We start from the raw sequence: 19,541 nt of genomic DNA on the forward strand, positions 1-19,541 counted from the left end.
GCCAAAGTCTGTCCTCTGGAAATACAGGATAGAAGTTTTGTTGGGGCCCCTCCTTACTTCAGCAAGAATTGAAAACTCTATCATTTCCTCTATCAATGCCCAAGATGAGCATTCTGACCACCATGTCTCCCACCAGCCCTTCTCTGTTCACAGCAGGTCTAGCAAAGCCCCCGGGAGACCCTGGTAGGCTCCCTTACCAACTGTGAGAGGAAGTTGCCTTCCACACGCTCCAAGAACTGCCTAGGCTCCCTCTTTCCATTGTATGAGGCTGGTTAAAGTCTCCCACAAGACAGTAGATGAGTGATACTTCATAAATACAGGATAATGTTATTATCCCTATGTTACACGAACAGAAATTAGCAATTTTACTTTACACTATACTGGACAAATAACAACTAAGACAGCCACTGGGCAAAATGAGAAGCAAAGTAAAAGGAAATATCTATTTTTCATTCTTTTGATAACTCCCTTTCTGTCACATGCTGCATATGTGTAGAAATCTATTTTTGTGTCAGTTTTTAGTTTCCTTTTAATTGAGAAGACAGTTCTAAACTATTCTATTTTTAATAGTTATCACAGTTAGCAGAAGGGCAAATTTCTTGGTCTTTGGATGCTTAACTCTTCTTTTTTAATCAATTTTTGTTTCACTTCAACAAAAATTCTACTGCAACACAAGAAACACAATGCACACAAATGAGAAGGAGAACAGAGAAATTCAACTGTGGCCCTTCATCACAGATGAAATTCAACATAATAGTTTTATGTCTGTTCCTTGACATAAAATATTTATTACAATTCAAAATTGACATATCTTCCCAAAATGAAGTCTTGGCTGAAGAAAATGTCTTGACTTTTGATAGTCAGAATTTAGCTGAATAACACTGATAGTCTTGTCAAACAGGCCAAAAAGTTCCATTCACCAATCCTGTTGTGAAAACACACAGAAATGAATCCCGAATCCTGAATCCTGAATCCTGAATCCTGAATCCTGAATCCTGACCAACAGAATTGGAGGTTGAAGCTGACACACTCCAAAATGTCGTCTTCCAGTCTTTCACAATTCTCTTAGAGATAACTGTAAGATACTGAGCTTCAAAGAGCCAAACTTTTTAAATAATATTTTTCTGCATGTCCAGTGAAGACATCTTACTATAGACATATTATACAACACATGCCTATAAGTGGAAAAAGTAAATCTGCATGCCAAGTGCAATACCAAAACTCTGCTTTATATGCAACTGAGAGTCAAAGCTGGGTTTTACTGCAATTTCAGTTAGCTTTATATACATATATTTATATTTCAGTGTTAGCTCCAGGTGTGTTGAAGTAGTAGAAAAAATAAAAGTGCTGAACTGCCTGCTTTGGCACAGATATCCTCAATCCAAGCATTGCTCTGTCTGTGTTTGCAGTTTCATTGCACCTCCTAAATGTAAAATGCACAGTAGATTTAAGCTGTTAAGTACATATACTGATTGTTCAGGGAGGCTCAGAAACTAGCCAATGACATCAAATCCTGCTTGCTATATTCACTGAAGACTCCCACTGTGAACATGGGTACATTAAGCAGGATTCAGCCTTTCTAATCACTGCATGTTAACACGAAGGAATAATATTGAAGCAATGAGAATTAATTTGTATTGGTCTTCTGTATGCTTGATGACTTTTCTGTTTGTTTTATTATGGGATCTACAAAGATCACTGTACTCTCATGGATAGCTGGCTTCAAGTGGGCAATGTGAGGGTAAACCCAAAACCCAGCAATCAGAAGTCATTTAATCTCACAGACACAGATTTTCCTCTAGAGCTTTCTGTCTATTAAATTATACAGGGTCAATAAGAATTTCCTCCAGATGCCTAGTTTCCAATCCCAATACTGGCCTAGTACTATATTCTGTCTCTGCAATGCTAGCCTTGACACTGACTGTCTAAAAAAATAATAATCCATCTTTATTTTATTTTCTTATGTTAGTTAAGGAGAATGTTATCTCTCTATAGGAGTTTCCTGTGTTATCCAGGAAGGAGGAAGATAGGGAAAAGCTAAACAGGCCAAGGGTTCAGCAATCAAGGTTCAGATGATCCACTCTGAAGTGACACTTGCTCCGGGTCACCACAGGATTAAGGGGCAGAATAGGAAGTACGTCATAGCTTGCAACTTATTTGGGGCAATTGCATTACTCTTTACAGCAATTTCTGCAACATGCTAGAAATGAATCCTCTGAGAATGAATTTTGAGGAAAAATGATCCAGTGCATCTGATCTTGCCCAAATAATTGTACATTCATTCAATTATGCACTGATTAAGGTCCCTGGGCAAGAAGTTAATATGAATTTCACAGATGAGCAGTGTGCAAGTTCATGGTATTTGAAAGAATTTCAGCAGTAGTAAAGATATTCTGCATATAAACCAAACAAAATTATAATCACCAAGTATAGCAATCAGTATCTTTCACCATATTATTTTGTCTGGATCACTTACAGCTTCTGTTGCTTGAGAAGTTTTGTACCTAAAATCAATTTTTAACTCATATCAATGGCACAGAAGATCTAGACCAGAAAGTTCTGTCAAAAGTCATGAGGTTTGTACAAGAAAATATTTAGTTCAAATTGAATAAAACAAATGGAAAAGGTTCATAAAAGCATTCTGAGCACAAATAATTAATGTTAGGAAGCCAAGGAAATTTTAGACTGAAATGGGAGATAGCCAATGAATTTGGCCTCTTCCAGTTATTCCTGTAAAAATTTTAGACTGGATTCCTGGATTTTTGGCTATGACAAATCTCATACTGCAAAACTTTTAGATATACATAATCTTACCACCCAGAAAACAAAACTCAGTGCTTGAGAGGGACAAATATTTGTGCTAGAAATCTAGAAGTCTGGCTCTAAATAGATCAAGAATTCTGGGTAAAGGACAATACCTTGAAAGTTCCTGAAAGGAAAGACTGATGTTTCCCAGTAAGCTACCTGTGAAGCCCTATATCCTGCTAACAGTTCAACCCTAATCAATGCTACATCTTCACACAAAGAGGACAAATACATATAACACTATATTTTTCTAACCAAAGAAGCAATGTGGCTGTTCTTATTCTTTAAACTAAAAAAAAAAACAAAAAAACAACAACAACAAAAAAAAAACAAAAAAAACCAAAAAATGTTTCTCCCCTTATGAAAGTTTTCATCATATCTCTATACTACACACTCTGTATCTGAAATGTAGCATGTCTTCTCCTTTAGCCGAATAACAGCTTTGCAACTGGAACCTAATTAACAATTTTGCTACGGACATTTTGAGGAAAAACATTTCATTAAATATCTCTGGCTCTAAGTGGACCTAAAATCCAGGTTTTGGAGTATAATTGAACAGGATTTATTATTGCCATTCTAGGAAAATAGGAAAAAATATAACTCCCATCCTCAAGCACACAAAAAATTAAACCTGATAGAATTTATTTAAAAGCAATTGAATGCATGACAGTAGTTTGAGTGAATTCAAGCATATAATTTTTTAGGATTGAGTTTGTAATATCAGCTTTGATTTTTTATCCCTTTTATGAGCACTGTTGACTGTTTTTAAGTGGAAACCTGTATTTTTCTTCTATAAAATCCTGAATGGGGTAGTTTAACAGTTTCAAAACTGTTTTTGTAATATTAAACAAAACACTGAGAAAATGGTTTAAAATTATTGAAAAATCTGTTAAAAGATTTCACTTTTAATTGTTGGTTGAATGAACTGACAATTTAAATTTTTTGTTGTTGTTGTTGATGCCAAGTGATGTTCTTTATTTCATTTTATTTCTCTATTTCTTTCTAGATCTTGTTACAGCTGCCCCTTCCTATATTAGCAAAATCTGTTCCTTTTGCATATAAATGAAAACCGTTTGTCATTCATCCTTGTGTAGAAAGTGGTGAATAGAAGATAGAAAGACAAATTCACAGGTTTATGCAGTTTTCCTTGTCAACAAATATTCTATCTCCTAGTGGAAGAATGACCAGTTGTAAAGAAAGCAGGGAAAGTACATCAAATTTTATTATGGCTTGAGGGTGTGAAAATTAATTTAGAACCCCAAAATTTGTGCAATTCTTCCCAAAAATACCAATCATTCCAGTCATGGATATTAAGCTCTTAATTAGGTGAGATCGTTGTTAACAGGATTTAAATCAGTAAAGTCGTTTTAGAATGCAATAAAGGAAGACATTTCTTCCCCTTGCTTCCCCTTCACTTCTTTCTTCTACCACTCTTGATCTTTAACTCAACTGCTTATTTTCTTTGCTCTCACAATCAACCTGATTTCTTTATATATGCAACCTTCAGGTTAAATGCGAATGAGACTAATTAATTGCCATGCTTGATTTTCGATCTTTAGTGTCTTCCAGTGAAATATGATAACTGGCATTGATATATGGTCTGCTGACTCTATTAACCACCTTTCTAATTCACTGTATCTTTTTATATTAATTATGCCTCTAGCCTAATATTTTATTCATGTTTGAAGCCTTTTTGCAGTACTGCTTGTTCTCAATAATAATAGTAGAAAAAAGTTGGGTAAACTTTTTCGTCATCTCTGGGATAAACAAACAGGGCTGACCTCTTGAACAGTTCCTATCTACAGATAGAAGGTATTGAAAATATTTCAATTGAAAAACAGAGGTCTTCCACTCTGTTCCAAATAAAGATAGGAGCATATGCATGACAAAAATGCATAGTATCCTTATAATTCAAGAATAAGGTTGATTTGATTCCTACAGAATATTTGGAATATCCGAGGAAAGTGCTAAATAAGAGTAATTGGTAATTTTTCTGCCCTTTCATGCTAGTCTTGATCATACATAAAAGTTCTTTTGACAGATAAAAAAACAGAAAAGAAACTGTAGTTTATGACTTATCACCACAGTAAATCTTATCCATGCCATTGGATGTAAAACCGCCCTCAAGGTTTACAGAACCATGTTTGCAGGATGCCTGCAAACCTTTTTCAAGAGGCCACAACAGCATGAGTTACGTCCAAGTATTCCATTTGGTGATTGTTTCAGGTTTTTGTGTGTTTGTTTGTTGCTTTTTTTTCCTTCTTAGCAATGTTTTTGATAATGGACAGGAATGAATCCCAAGAGCAGCCAAGAGCTGCATGGCATTCTTTACTCATGAGGTTAAAGTAACTACACCTTGCATGATCTTGTAACTACCCTCATGCTTGATCTTGCATGAGAAACAGTGAAAAAATCCCTGTTCTCATGAGCTTGTAGAAATACCAGACATTTGTCAAAACAAAGGAAACTGACTGGTTCCAGTGTTTTGCACATTTCAAGAAAAAGTATCTGCTGTTTTGGCTGGTGAATTTAGATGGCCTTCAGCCTGATTTGTTCCAAGGCTTGTGATAGCACAGTCTTTATTTGAGCATACATATTGAGAAAGGAACAAATCCCACCCACACTTAAAATAATTATTTTCTAGAAGCTTAATAAGAACAGATGGACAGATATAGTAGGTATTCCACCTCTGGTTAAAGCTTATCAGGACTTGCACCATTTGGATAACAAGATCAAGAGACTGCAAAATAGAAATTTGTAGGAAACGGGACTTCTGGTGTTTCTAAAACCAGTTATGCAGCTGGTAGCAAAATATTCCTGAACACCCACTGCAGTTACCTCTGGAAACAGTTTCCTTTGAGGAGCATGCAACCTAGATAATTTGAAAAGTGTCTGAGAAGAAGTAGATTTTGGAAATGATAATGCTGAGATGTAGGTGACACTTACTTTTCCAACTGCCATTTGTTTCCATAGACTGTAGACATGAGGTGAAGGAAAGGTTTCGTTTGACAGCACAGAAGGAAAATATTTGCCTTCACAAATGCCTACCTTGCATCCTCACACCTAAAGAAGTGTATGAACCCAATAGAGAAGAAATAATATCACTACTTTTATTTCATAATATTACTACTTGGCAGTAATGCCATACAAACAACCTCTTGTTAGCTACGACTTCCTGGTTAAGACTATACACCAAAAAGAAGCATGGGTCGCTCCCTCCATCCTTGAACTCTGGCACCCAAGTATAGAAAACCCAGCTAAATCCTGTCTGCAGCCAATCTTCTTCCCCTCTCTCTGGGTGTGGCTGTTCTGCTTTGTGAACCATCATAAACATAACACTCAAACTTTCCTGGTGGCATCTGTTATTTTGAATTAGAACTGAGTTAGAACAAATAAAAAGATTTTTCTATTATCTTCAGATTAAAGAAGGTTTGTATGTGTGAGCTAATACTGATTACCTGAATGCAGATACAGTGTTATATTTGGTTGGTAACTAAAGTCAAGTACCCTCAAATTTAGGCAAAACCCAAACAGCTAATTACAGGTTTCATACTATAAAACCACTGTAGTATCGAAAGACCCCTCAGAGAAAATATAAGTTGACAGGGAATTTTTTTCTCCCCCAAAACTCTGTTGTAAATTCTCTCGGTTCTGTGGAAATGTATTTAGAAAGAAGAAACACAAAGACAGCTCTCTTGCTTGATTCTGTCTGCTCTCCATGGCAGGGGAGGATTGGAATTAGATGTTCCTCAAGGTCCCTTCCAACCCAAACCATTCTATGGATTTTTGATTTGATGAAATACAAATATTAAATGACACTCTAGGATGCAAACTGTGTTTAAGGCCAGGCTGGGCACAACAGTAAAAGAAGTCTGCCACCTGTTCCTTGCTTTGAAGTCCCTGTATGTCCTTGTAGTCTAACCTTGGCTACACTTTTTACTCAGTTTGTGTTACTGGACTGAAACAGGCTTTATTGGCAATCCTATACTGGACCATCCTCTTATTTTGTAGCACAGTCCCCAAGAAAATGCAAGAGGTAGTTGCACAAGAGCTAAGTTTCAAAATCAGACTTATTGTAAGCAAAAATAGAAGAATGAACAGCCCATCTAATCTTACTATTTATTTACACCTCCAGCACAACTGAATGCCAGATGCCAATAAATCCAACCTCCTTTCCTGTTCAGTAGTACAGATTTGATTCAATACTTGATTTGTATGGAGGACTTATAAAAATTTAACTGCAAAATAATATTTTCTAAAAATCCTAATTGTCCATGAAAGCTAAAGGACCTTTGAGTCTTAGAACACCCCAAAAAGCTCCACCACAAACCCAAGAGTTTTTAGTAAACTGCTACAGGCAAGCATTCGACATATTTTGTGAATGCAGAAGATATTGTTTCTTTTTAAAAACTAGTAAGCAAATGAAGGCAAAATATTTGTTTTAAAAGCATATCCCTATATTTTCTTGGTTTAAAGTGCTATTTTCCTCTTATTCAGAACTTCTAGATAGCATTTTGTGGCCTGATACTAAACCTGAAATTAGGAAGTTTTCACACTTTCCCTTCTGATGTTATCATTCTTTATATGCGTTACCAAATTGCTTAATTAAAATACACTCCGCCTTCCCCGATATAAAATAAATTTTTCTATGGGTGCTTTATAAGTGGAAGTATAAGTGAATTAGCATGTTCAAAAATAAACCTTTCACAAAGCAGTGCATTTTCTCCTTAGTGTTATGAATACCTCAGCAGCAGTTATTGTTTCTAGCCATGGAGGAATTTGTCCAGATTTCTACCATGAACTCTACTAGAACTTGTGTTATGGAACGTAATTCTAAAGGAATGCAAAGGGATATAGGTTTTGCCAATAGAAAATAGAGAAATAGTGTGCATTGTCTTGGAAGGTATAATTTCTAATAAGTCAAAATACTACAAAATATGTTTCATAAGACTATATGGCATATTCTAGTAATTTATGATGATAAGTTAAAACATGCCATGATGCGTGTAAAGCAATGAATGACAGATCATAACAGTGGACAAGAAAAGCAAAACAAATTTTGTGAGGATTTGAGGTTTCCACAAGTGACTGCAGAGAAGCAGTTATAGCAGAAAAAATATCTAATGTACTTCCACCCATTTCTTTGTTTGTAGGATATCTTTAATAACCACCTGTATAAAGCACTCAGGGTTCTTGAAAGAAAGATGAATTGTCATTTCAAGGAACATGATTATCAGTTGTTAGGAGTGGTTAAATCTTTAATGTGTCTTGGCTGATCATTTTGCATCAACATGATTCAAAATATCTGGGGCAATAGGTGGGTCTTATATTTGATCAGTCTTAGATATGCAGCAGGCTTTACTGAATCTGGTGTGGAAGTAATCATTTACAAACACTTGGTGTTGAAATGAATTACCCCATGTCATTCTCTATTAACCTAACAGTTAAATTTGGACAAAAATATACATAAAAATGAAATAAAACAATTAGGTAACACTTTAAGTGGTTCATTATTATTAATTCATTTAGTATTCATTGTAACTGTGCTGGTCATAATGAATTCATTTGATATTAATGTGGATGTTCTGCAGCAATTTCATTGTAATGCAGTTTTAATTCACGTGCCATTAAAATAAAACATTGTCAAAATTTTATTTATTATCTTAACTGTATAATTCCTTATTTTCAGAACCAGGAATTACTGGGCTTGTTTCCTCCATTAACGTCATATTTTCATCAAGAGATCCTTTTCCTAAGCAGATTAATTTCTTTTCCACTGTTAACTATACTTGTTCTACAACTTAAAGCAACAGATACACATAGCCATGCTACCTCATTTAAAGATTTTAGCCTATATGTGGTCGCAGCCTTAAAAAGTTTGAGAGGACACGGCTAAACACAAACTAGCTATATAGCTCAAGTTAAAAAAAACATGAACTTGTGATAGAATATTAAAGAAAAATAAAAATTAACTAGTGTTTGATGGTGACTACAGGTAGCTATATAAACAATACTGTAAGCAGCACAAAAGGTATTAGAGCTGTATCATTATGTAAAATGTAATGAAGTCAGAATTGCTGTATATTTCAGTTGTCAAAAAAATGTAGTTGTTTCCAGTTGAAACAGAGAGCACACAAAATACTGTAAGGGTTGAACAGGCAATTTTTAGATGGAATACTAATCAGAAATATGTTTTACTTCCCATCCAATCCTCCTAAAAGACGCAAAATAGTATTTAACACTTTTAAAATGGGGGACTAGATTTTCAGTCCCATCTGCCAGTTGGGACCAAATAAAAGAGGGGTCTTTAGTTTTTTCCATATCCATCAGCTTTAATTTTAAGGTAACCTGCCATTTGAAACAAATAAATATTTTTTTTTCTGAAAACTTGCTCCTTTTTTCTCTGATTGAAGAGTAAGTGAACCATTTCTAAAATTGTAGTGGTTTGTGTAACCACTGAAGTGGGAGAATTAAAGAGGAATGCAAAATTCTTACAACTGTAAATGTGTTGAGACAGATGTCACGTAGCCTTAGGGACAATACTTACCTGCTAGTTCTTTGGAAAGTAAAAAGGTTAAAGAAAAAATATAGTCAATTTTGGGGGAGGGGGGTGGGGATCAAGTGTGAACAAGGGGAAGAGAACAAAGTTAGACTATTTTGAACACTTTAAAGTAATATCCTTTTGATGGGAGCGTTGGGTGGTCTCAGCCTCTAACATGCAAGCTCTTGATTTCAAAATCACCCCAAAATTAATTTTAGGGTACACTAAAGCAAAAAAAGGGAGTGGTTTCAGCATTTAATTCCATTTTTCATCATTAAAAATAGTTCTGATTTTCCTCTTATCATCAGTCAGATGACTACTATAAAAGAATTGCTTTCCTTACATTTTTTTTCATTGTAGTTCTCTACACAAAGTCTCCTTTTATTATTGATCAGAAAAAGAAATATTAAAACCCAAAGGAAGAAAGGTATCATTCAAAGCATACAGAAAATATTTGTAGTTGATCTGGTGTATAAGGGCAAGATCAATAAGGTGGAAACTGAAGATGCAACCTTTGTGGTCTCAAAGCCTGACTGCTCTTTGTTGGCCCAATAAAAGGTATTGCTTTAATCTACTGTACTCTGTCTACCAAAGAAAAATTAAAAGTTCAAGGTTTAAACACATTTTTTTCAGTTCTTCATGTGTTCTATCACTACATAAGTAAGTGTACATATACATGTTTTGCTTTGAGTATGTTCTCTGTGATACACAATTTTTAAGATGGCTGCAAATTAACTATTTCCTTTTTTTTGGTTGCTAAATCATAGGCACTTACTATTTAATATTTTCCTTCCACTCAGAAGCAACCTAACAGTTATGGTGTACAAATCTATGGGCTGAAATCCTAGACAATGTGGACTGTTAATTCATGGATGGTAGCTAAATGTGTCTAGAAGCTTTGTGAGGTTCATTCCCTCATTGTGCTCAACAGCATCTGTGCTAATATTTTAGAATCCTAAACCAACAAGAAAGCTCGACTTGCAACAGCAAAAAATTTGTCAAAATTGTTGGAAGAGTTCTGTATAAGCAGAGATGTCCAGACACATCAGAGTGGAAAGAGATGTGGAATTGTCCATTCTATACATCCATGAAAATTTAGAGATGGAAAACCCAGAACATTCTCATGACAGATAGGACATACTGAATTTGTTTAGTGTTTGCAGAGGTGGAAGCAAAATTGCTAGTTAAGTGCTTTTGTGATTAGGAGCACTTATGAAATCTGAAAGGATGTTTCTAGATGCTCTTGAACTTGGGCAACACTTCTTTGAGAAAGTCACACGCAACAAGTGCTTCAAGTATTTGGAAGACTTTCCATCCCTTCTGTGAAGACAGACAGAATGCAGAAACCAGGTGATAAATAAAGAAGAGATAGCACGACTCTAACCTACTGTGAGTGGGGTAACTGACATAGAGAGGATGGAATAAAGGGACGGGTCTTTTTCTCCAATGTATTTCCGGTCTTGTTGAATATTTAGTGCATAAACAGGCTGACATGCAGCAAACAGAACATTTTCTCAGTCTTGAAAACCTCAATCCAAAGTGCTGTGAACAGTGCCTTAATTATGGATAATATACAAAGGTATCAGCTCAAATAACCCCTATTGACTTCTGTAAGGAATACTAATACTAGCCAAAATAAATAATAAAATAATAGCCACTTTTTCACTCCTCATATTTTGCTCTATGTTACTGCCTACACAAAGATAAACATGGACTGGAGTTAATTTACACATAGCTCTACAAGTTTCTACTACTGATCTACAGGATTCAGGTATCAGGTTTCCTGGACTCCAAAATACGTTAGTAGCATCATTTGTTTGGTTTTGTCCATATTTTGTCTAAAAAGAATCTAGCTGCCTCATGGAAAGTCTGGATAAATATTTTCGTATTTTAAAAGATACACATCTTCACAGCAAATACAATCAAATATATATTGAACTTCATCTGTCACAATGCATTAGGCTTCCTCTCATTATTCATTATGGCAAAAAGTATGTGTCCTGGTTCCAGCCTGTAAGGGGTTAATTTTTTGCAGTAACTGGAAGAGGGCATGGCTAGGGCCCAGTTGTTATTGTATATCACCTTATGTCTTTTTGGGGGATGGGAGGAAGGGACTCTCACTTCCAAGGAGATAGAGTTCCTTCTGGTTGAGAAAACATGGCAGAGGAGTCATAGGTATTGTTTTATTTATTGTTGTGGGCTTTCTGTGTAAATCCTTTTCTTTTCTTATACCTTTTGTTATTAATATTCTTGCTGTTACTAATTGTTTTCCTTATCTCATTGCTGTTTCCAGTAAATTGTTCTTATCTCGACCTGTGATCTTTGTCTTTTGTGCCTCCAGGTGGAGTGGGGGTGGGAAAATGGCACGTGGTTTTAGTGGAAGTACTAAATTGGAGAATACCGTTCCAAAACCACGACAATGAGATACGGTATAAATTTCTCATATCATCAGGATCTTGAGGTTAGCTGTGCCCCAGGGTTTAATTTAAAGTATGAGCTGCAAAATGAGCTTCATAACAGATGAATCACCAATTTAAAGAAATAACCTTTTCTAGAAACAGACCAATTATCCTTGGGTGCTGGATAGTCTACTCTTGGCAAGCGCATGTAAGCACGTAAAAGGAGAAAAGAAAGGATGTCTGCTTAAGTTTATATAAACGATTCCTTGTGGGCCTACTATTTCTAATTTTTTTGGCATAAATAGAAAGTCTAGTCATTAAAATAAAGTTCACCAAACTGAAAAACTACTACTATTTTAACATCTATCTTCAGATAGGGTAGATGTTACTTAATCTACAAAAGAAAAACACAAAGGAACTTTTTGACCTTATTTCTGCAAGGACTTCTGAAATATTTTGCAAAAAAATAGCTTACATGCAAATTTACCACATATCCTTATAACCAATTACTATAATATGGTCTTAAACATTTGATACATACAATATCAGTTTTACAACCATGCATGCAAAAAATGCACAGTTGAATGCTTCAGTTGCACATGCAGTTATTGTAGTTATCATATAGCTCAGGAAGTTCTACTATAATCAGGAGTTTATACACATGGCTAGCTACTTAAATACCCAGACCCATGATTTGGTACACAGACAGTAGCTAACCACATTAGAATCGGCCTTGTGCAAAAGTGCTCTTGAAACTTCAAGACCAGAATCCTTGATACAAGCCCAAACTAAAAAGCTATTACAGTTTGATGCAAAATGTAAGGAAACTTGAAAAACATAAAGGAAAATTGTCTTTACAAGAAACTCCAACTTAAGATCAAACCTATATTGACGAGAAAACTGAGACCAGTTTGCAGGGTGATTGGCTGTAAAAGAGAAGGGTATAGAAGAAGAGGAGATCCATCAGCTGCTCAGAAGTTTAAAAGAAAATGCTAAGATGATAACAAATTAGCAATTGAAAAATAAAATATAAAAAACCCAAACAATAAAGGAAGCTGCAGATACTATATGTATATGAAGGTAGGACAGAAATATATACAATATGTACTGGGGGTCAATTTATGACTATTTATTCCCAAATGGTACTATATTACTTTCAAATCAATGTACTGCCAAAAAGACAGCCAATGTACAGATTGCAAGATAGGACAAATGTGAACTAGGAGACCTGTTAATTACAGTTGTGATGGCAGCACTCAGATGACAAGCATTTGCAAAAAACTTAGCCAACTATCTAGCGTGTCTGGTACTAAAAGATTAAAGTGGTCAATTTTGTGAGTAGCGAAGGCAATGAGAAGTGCAGTAGTGACAGTCTGTGACGAAAGGTCTTCAATCTCATGATATGTTAAAGATATTGAAATTACATTCTACCCATATATTCAAATATTAAGTTCATCAGATAACCTGATTGCTATAACAGCTCTTTCTTTTTTGTGTAAGAGGATGAAAGTTTCTGCAACTGAATAGAAAGTTTAGCATGAAGTTAAAGGATGTTTTCTTTAGTTGCAATGAATAGCATTTCTTTTTTATAAGGGGATGGTTGCAGTCAGATGCTGGCTATCCTTATTACAGATTATTGGAAAATACCTGGATAAAGGTGGCATAGAGTTATGAGAAATTACAGAATTATCAGAAAATGTTGATAGAGGTACACTAAAGTAAATGCTAGTGAGAAATGAAAGAATATTGACTTCATGAGACCCAAAAGGAATTTTACTCATTGGCTAATAAGGAATTAAAAAATTATATATAATAGGTCTCATAATGATTCTAGGGTCAAGAATTTTGCAATAATGAGATCTAGTTTGACTGGGAGTACAGAAATTTTTTAAATAAACACCATATACCAGAGGAAAAATATTGTCAGGAGAGTCAAAATGAATTTTTTTTGTTCAGGGGACATTTTCTTTTCACTTCTACTAAAGAAAAAAAGTTGAAATAAATAAAAGCCATCAGGAACAGAATAAGGATTAGATGTGCAAACAGAACTGAACAATCTCATGTCCATCTCTTTAAGGATGGGGCAAAAGACTCTTATGCTATGCCAATTCCTGAAACCTTCTGCTTTGCATAAAAATAGGCAATGACACAGAAAGATATTCTAGATTTGCTGTAGGAACAGACTGGCCTTACAGTCAGCCTACTATAGCATTAACATGTGAGGAAAATACCTTGGTTCTCCTTACTATATCTTGTACTGTCATTTTATCTAACTCTCCATTAGACACATACCAGGAAAATTTTATAAACATACAGAAACATAAAGTTAATTAGAGGACTAATATTTGTTTAAAGGTTACAGGAAGGTGAAAGTGAGGTAAGTGTCCAAAGAGGCACAAAGTGCCGATGAATCTAGAATTAAATGAACTTTGGAAATAATCACTCTAAGATTTTTTCTTATAGGATTGATTTTGGAATGGTACTTCAGCTGAAACCACAGATTGAATATGAAATGAAATGTTTGACCATTCCTTTTAAGGAAAAATCACCTCCAATACCTTACAGGCATCTGCATACATCTATTATCATCAAATTATAGTAAAATGTGTGAGGATTGTAGGCTATGCATACAGGTGAAAAGGTGGCAGTGTAAACACTGTAATATTATTCAAGGACAGTTTTGGAATATTTTAACTGCAATATTTATTCACGATCTTTCCAAGAATACATAAGAACGGAAGGAAAAGCCAGAAATAAGTACTTTTTTTTGTTGTTCAAAATTAGGACCTCTATGGTGATAATGAAAGTGAGAATGAGAAAAGCCAAACAGAGCAATAAACCTCTTGTGGTCCTTTCATGTGTAAATGAAGGATGAAAAAGAGGAGAGTGAGATGAAAAAAAAGACAGAAAGTGAACTGTAAAGTACATTCTGATACATTATTTAAGTCTCATTTGAAGGGTCCAAAGACTTATATTTGAATTCTAAGCCTGGACAGTGCAGGCTGTCCAATACCTTTGCATACTAAATGGGAAAAAAAAAAAATCTAGTAGCCAGATGTAAATGGTAATGAAGCACTGGTAACTTCTAGAAATGAAGTACATAAACGGTATATTAAAATGGAAAATATGAACAGTGTTTCACTAATTATGATAATAACTTTGTTGTTTGAGTACTAATCTATTAAATATAGTGTCCTGTGCCTTTGAAGAAACTAGGGACAACAATCCAGTACTTGATTAAGTATGGCAGACCACTGTCTCCTCAACTGATTTTTAAAATGAACTCTCTTGACATCTGTCTATATCAGCAAATATACAGGCATCTAAGTTTTCCAGCTGATCCACACGAACTGGTATCCTACTGTATTTATCTTTATTGATACATGCTGTGATTACAGATCTGAGGAGATAAATCTCCTAAAACATTAGGTATGTTCATATATCATCCATGAAGCATTTCAAAATACAAAAAAATTGCACTATTTTATGAAAACTAAGCCAGTCCATTAATGTTTTATTGCACAAACTCACCAGGTTACGTTATTAATGATACAGACTTGTACTATCTAATGCCATCCTCTTCTCCTCCTTCAGTTGTACTACATATTTATCTTATAATTTTGAAGACATAGTCCAAAAATTGAACAGATTATTTTCTCATATGTGCAAGATATAAACACGCTCTATGAGAGGATATGAATAACATGGGGTTTATATCTATCAGCAACTAAAAAATTTGCTCTTTGTGGTTCTACAGATACTTTATCTAAGAGTTTTTGAACTTCCATCTTATTTTGTAATGCACTCCTCCTAAATCTTATTTCCAGATCCCATTTCTAAATACTTCGTCTTATCTGGAAAAATGTCTTCTAAATTTTTTAAACCAATTAGAAAACATGGCATTCTATGTGAGACTTCATGACTACTGTTTCAGATCACAACCAAATTATGGAAAGGAACACACGCTGTCCTCTATTAACTCTTAAGAGTTTTGGGGTATGCTTTTATCCAAACATAACAAAATTAATTTTTGGATAATAATAGCTTTATTAAAATATAAACAAGTTGTAAAAATTTGTTTTAAAATATCTACTTGAAAATATTTATATGTCCAAATTTGTTCCTACGTTTTTTTTGGTAGAGCTCCTCTGTCCCCCATTTAGCAACACCAGAAGATATTCACACCCTTTGGTTTGTTTCCTTTCCCCACTATGAAATTAAGTCTAACTGACTGGAAAGGAAAATAAATTCCTTTTTTTTGAAAAACTACATATGAACTGCTGTAGACTTCTAGTAATCTCCTTTCTCTATATCTAAAGATAATTGCTAATTGTAAAGTTAATTAGCTAACGCCTTTAAATCCTAGGGTGGACTTGAATGAATGGATTTGTATATTTTTAAAAAGTCAGAAGTAAAATCTCCAGCTAATTTACCTTGTAACAGTATTATTAAAACAATCTTCTACCTTAAAGAGAATAGTTTGTTGTATTTCTAAAGAGGATAAGTATTAGATTAAATATTTTCACTATTTTCCCTCCTGTTTGCTGATGCAAACAACTGAATAAACCTCAACCTGTAGCTGCATGTTTTTGATAATGCCAGGAATTTGTAAGTCTAAGGCATGGCAGCTGATGATGCTGTAGAACAATGGAACAAACTGGAAAATGATTAATTCACTATGCAAATTTTTTCCGTATCTGTACTAAATTTATAATTTATATCATTATATTTATATTTATATTATAAATTTATAATAAAAAATTAAAATATCAGTAGAGTTATGCCCATTAAAATATGAGTTTCTATTATTTGGTTTTAAGGTTGTGTGGGTGTATGTTTGAATGAAATCAATTTTGAAAGCTCAAGAAATATGACAGTGTAAGTTTGTTTCCCTATTAAATGTTCTTCCATGCTTTTAAACACAAGATTAAAAGTACTGTACTCCAGATTAAGGCTACACATATTCTTTTAAATCTGCAATTTAGACAAAGTTGTTTGTGCAACTGTAAGAGAAAAAAATAAACTCATTAATTTCTCCAAATTATATCATTGGATAATTCTTCAATGGTCAAGATCTTCATTCTAGTTGCACAGACTAAGCCCTTTGTTTTTTTAAATAGCAAATTTTTATTTTATTCGCTTTATTGTTATTTTTTAATGATATGAAGAAATCATCCTAAATATGAACTTATATCAATGCTTAAAAATGAAGTGCAGCTTCTAATTAACATTATGTAAAAATAAAGTGTTACTCTCTGCATCCTAGACCAATAATTCAAGTAATGGATGGAAACATCATATCATTGTTACTTCTGAAGCATTTGGCTAAGAAGAGGGGAAAAAAAGAAAATTTGATATTTGTTATATTTGATGTTGATGAGAGTCTAACCATTTTAATTTGTGTCTAGCACTCAACTAGACATATTCAAAGAATATTTGTTCATAAATGAACTTAATCTGTTTGAACTTACTTGTGCAGTATGCTAGAGTAGGTAAAGACATTTTACAGAGCTCAAATATCTGGTTTTGTTTGTTTGTTTGTTGCTGTTTTGTTTGTCTGTTTTGTTTTTGCTTTTTTTAGTAAAGAATCAGTCAATCCTGCCATAACCAGATCTATGTACAAAAATTAAATGTTATTTTCTACAATAGAAAATAATTGTGAAGAAAAGGAATATGCATCTGCCTTAGTAATAACATACCTAGACAGAGTTAATATGACAGTTTTAGTTCCCATTTCCATGCAACTCGCATTTTGTGAGTTCCAAGATCTGCAAAATAAAGGACTAAAGCTGAAAGTCATCATCTTTTCCAATCACTATGCCATGTCATTGAATTTGGTTAATAATTTTCCTTTCAACTGTGTCACATAAAATCAAGGACTGAGTTCTGTTGCATTCAAGAATGAATGTCTAAAGAAAAAATATACTTCAGAGATTACATAAAGAAAAATATGGATATGTAAGCCTGTTAAGGTAAAGAAGAAACTGACAAAGGTTTCATAGCTTTCATTTATTTCACTTATGACTTTTTTGCTTTTGGACTAGATCTTTTATGATTTATGGTTATAATTAAGTGAACACTTAGAATATGCACAGAAACTGGAAAACAGGCTGACTAAACTGCTATTTGATATACCTAACATTTACAAAAGTTTTTTTCTCTCTCTCTCCATGAGCATCACTGCTGTTTTAAGATGAAGTCAAAAGCCTTTGCCTAGCTGACAAAGCCTTTGTGAAGTTTAGCTAATTAATGTAAGGCACAAAGAAAATGCCATATATATATAAAAAAGCCTATTAGTATGAAAGAAAAGGAGCTCTGAGCAAGCAGTGGACTTTGAAATTATTTTTCAACCTTTTTAGTATCGTGCCACATGTAGCAAAATGGGTTGCATTTGCCATCCAGTCATCTAATGTTGAGTCTAAGTAGGAGATATCCATATATGAGCACATGCTGGACCGGGGTGGGCTTGTGTTTGCTATTTCACCTTGTACTGATAAATGCCTCTTTTTGCACACAGAACACTTAATCCTTCTTTTAAGTCTGTCTTTCTATGTTTTTTAATAATCTGCTCTCTCCAATTCTGAAGTATTTTTAGCCAGTATGTTTCACATCAGTTGTTTTGGGGCATAGTGCTATCTGGTTTTATCTACTAGAAATGCACATAAGATATATGTGGGATCTCTTTATTTTTGAGCGTGTTTTCCATAAGAACAAGTGGGAAAAAATATCTTGTTTATAAAGCTGCATTGCTCTTTCAGATTACCAACATCTTTCTTACAAGCCAAATATGAACCTTGGCTTCAAGATAAACAAAATAAGAAAGATGTTCAAAAATCTGACCTTGTATGGTATTTGTATGGTCTGTTGCAGAAAAAGTAGTTTAACATAGTACAGAAAGAAACACTCTTTTGGAAATCTGATTTTGTTCATCAGGTCTGTGTAGTGAACAGTCACAAAAGTACTTCATTCGAAGTAAGAATAACTGAAACAGTTAAGATCAACAGTGCAAGATATAAGAAGTAGTGTAGTTTGAGCAAGAAAAAACACAAAAATCAGAAATATCCATTTATATATTTTGAATTTGTCTATTTTTACTAAGAACTAAATAAATACTGAAGTCCATTTGGTACAAGTCATTATTTTTCTAATTCTAGAGATAAAATTTTAAAATTAGTTAAAAAATACCTTAATACAATGTATATAAAGAAAACCATATATTACATTTGTGCTCATTATATTTAATGACAACATTTTTTTACATTTCTAGCTGATAGCTGTGTTATATTTTAAATTAATGCTGAGCAATATTTTAAATTAATACTATTAAATAAAATTTCAACATCTATCAAATAAATTTTTTAGAGCAATGTAAATGTTATTTTTCCGGACTTAAGACTTCTGTGGTTTTTGTTTTTCTTTTTTTTTTTTTTTAATGTAACAAAATTCATTCCTGCCTAGTCTTCATCAAGGGAAAGCAGATCTACTTTTTTTTTTTTGAAGCACCCCTATTCTGCACTTTCTTACTTCATGGTAGGTAAACCGTTGGCAAGGAACTCCCTCTTGTGGTCAAATATTCTTAATTAGGAAAAAAATCGGCACTGAGCTGATGGTACAAAGTATTAGAGCATGGGTCACTTGAAACTGTTAAGATTAACAATACTGATATAAGGAGTGTTAGTGAAGCAGTTCATTGCAAACTAGAGATGAACATATGTTTTTAATTTTTCTTAAAAAATAAGGATTCACATCACTCTTCTGGATAAGTCAATTCTAAGTGAACTCTGTATCTTGCCTCC

The sequence above is a fragment of the Aphelocoma coerulescens genome, assembly GCF_041296385.1.
Source record: "Aphelocoma coerulescens isolate FSJ_1873_10779 chromosome Z unlocalized genomic scaffold, UR_Acoe_1.0 ChrZ, whole genome shotgun sequence".
Taxonomy (NCBI): Eukaryota; Metazoa; Chordata; class Aves; order Passeriformes; family Corvidae; genus Aphelocoma; species Aphelocoma coerulescens.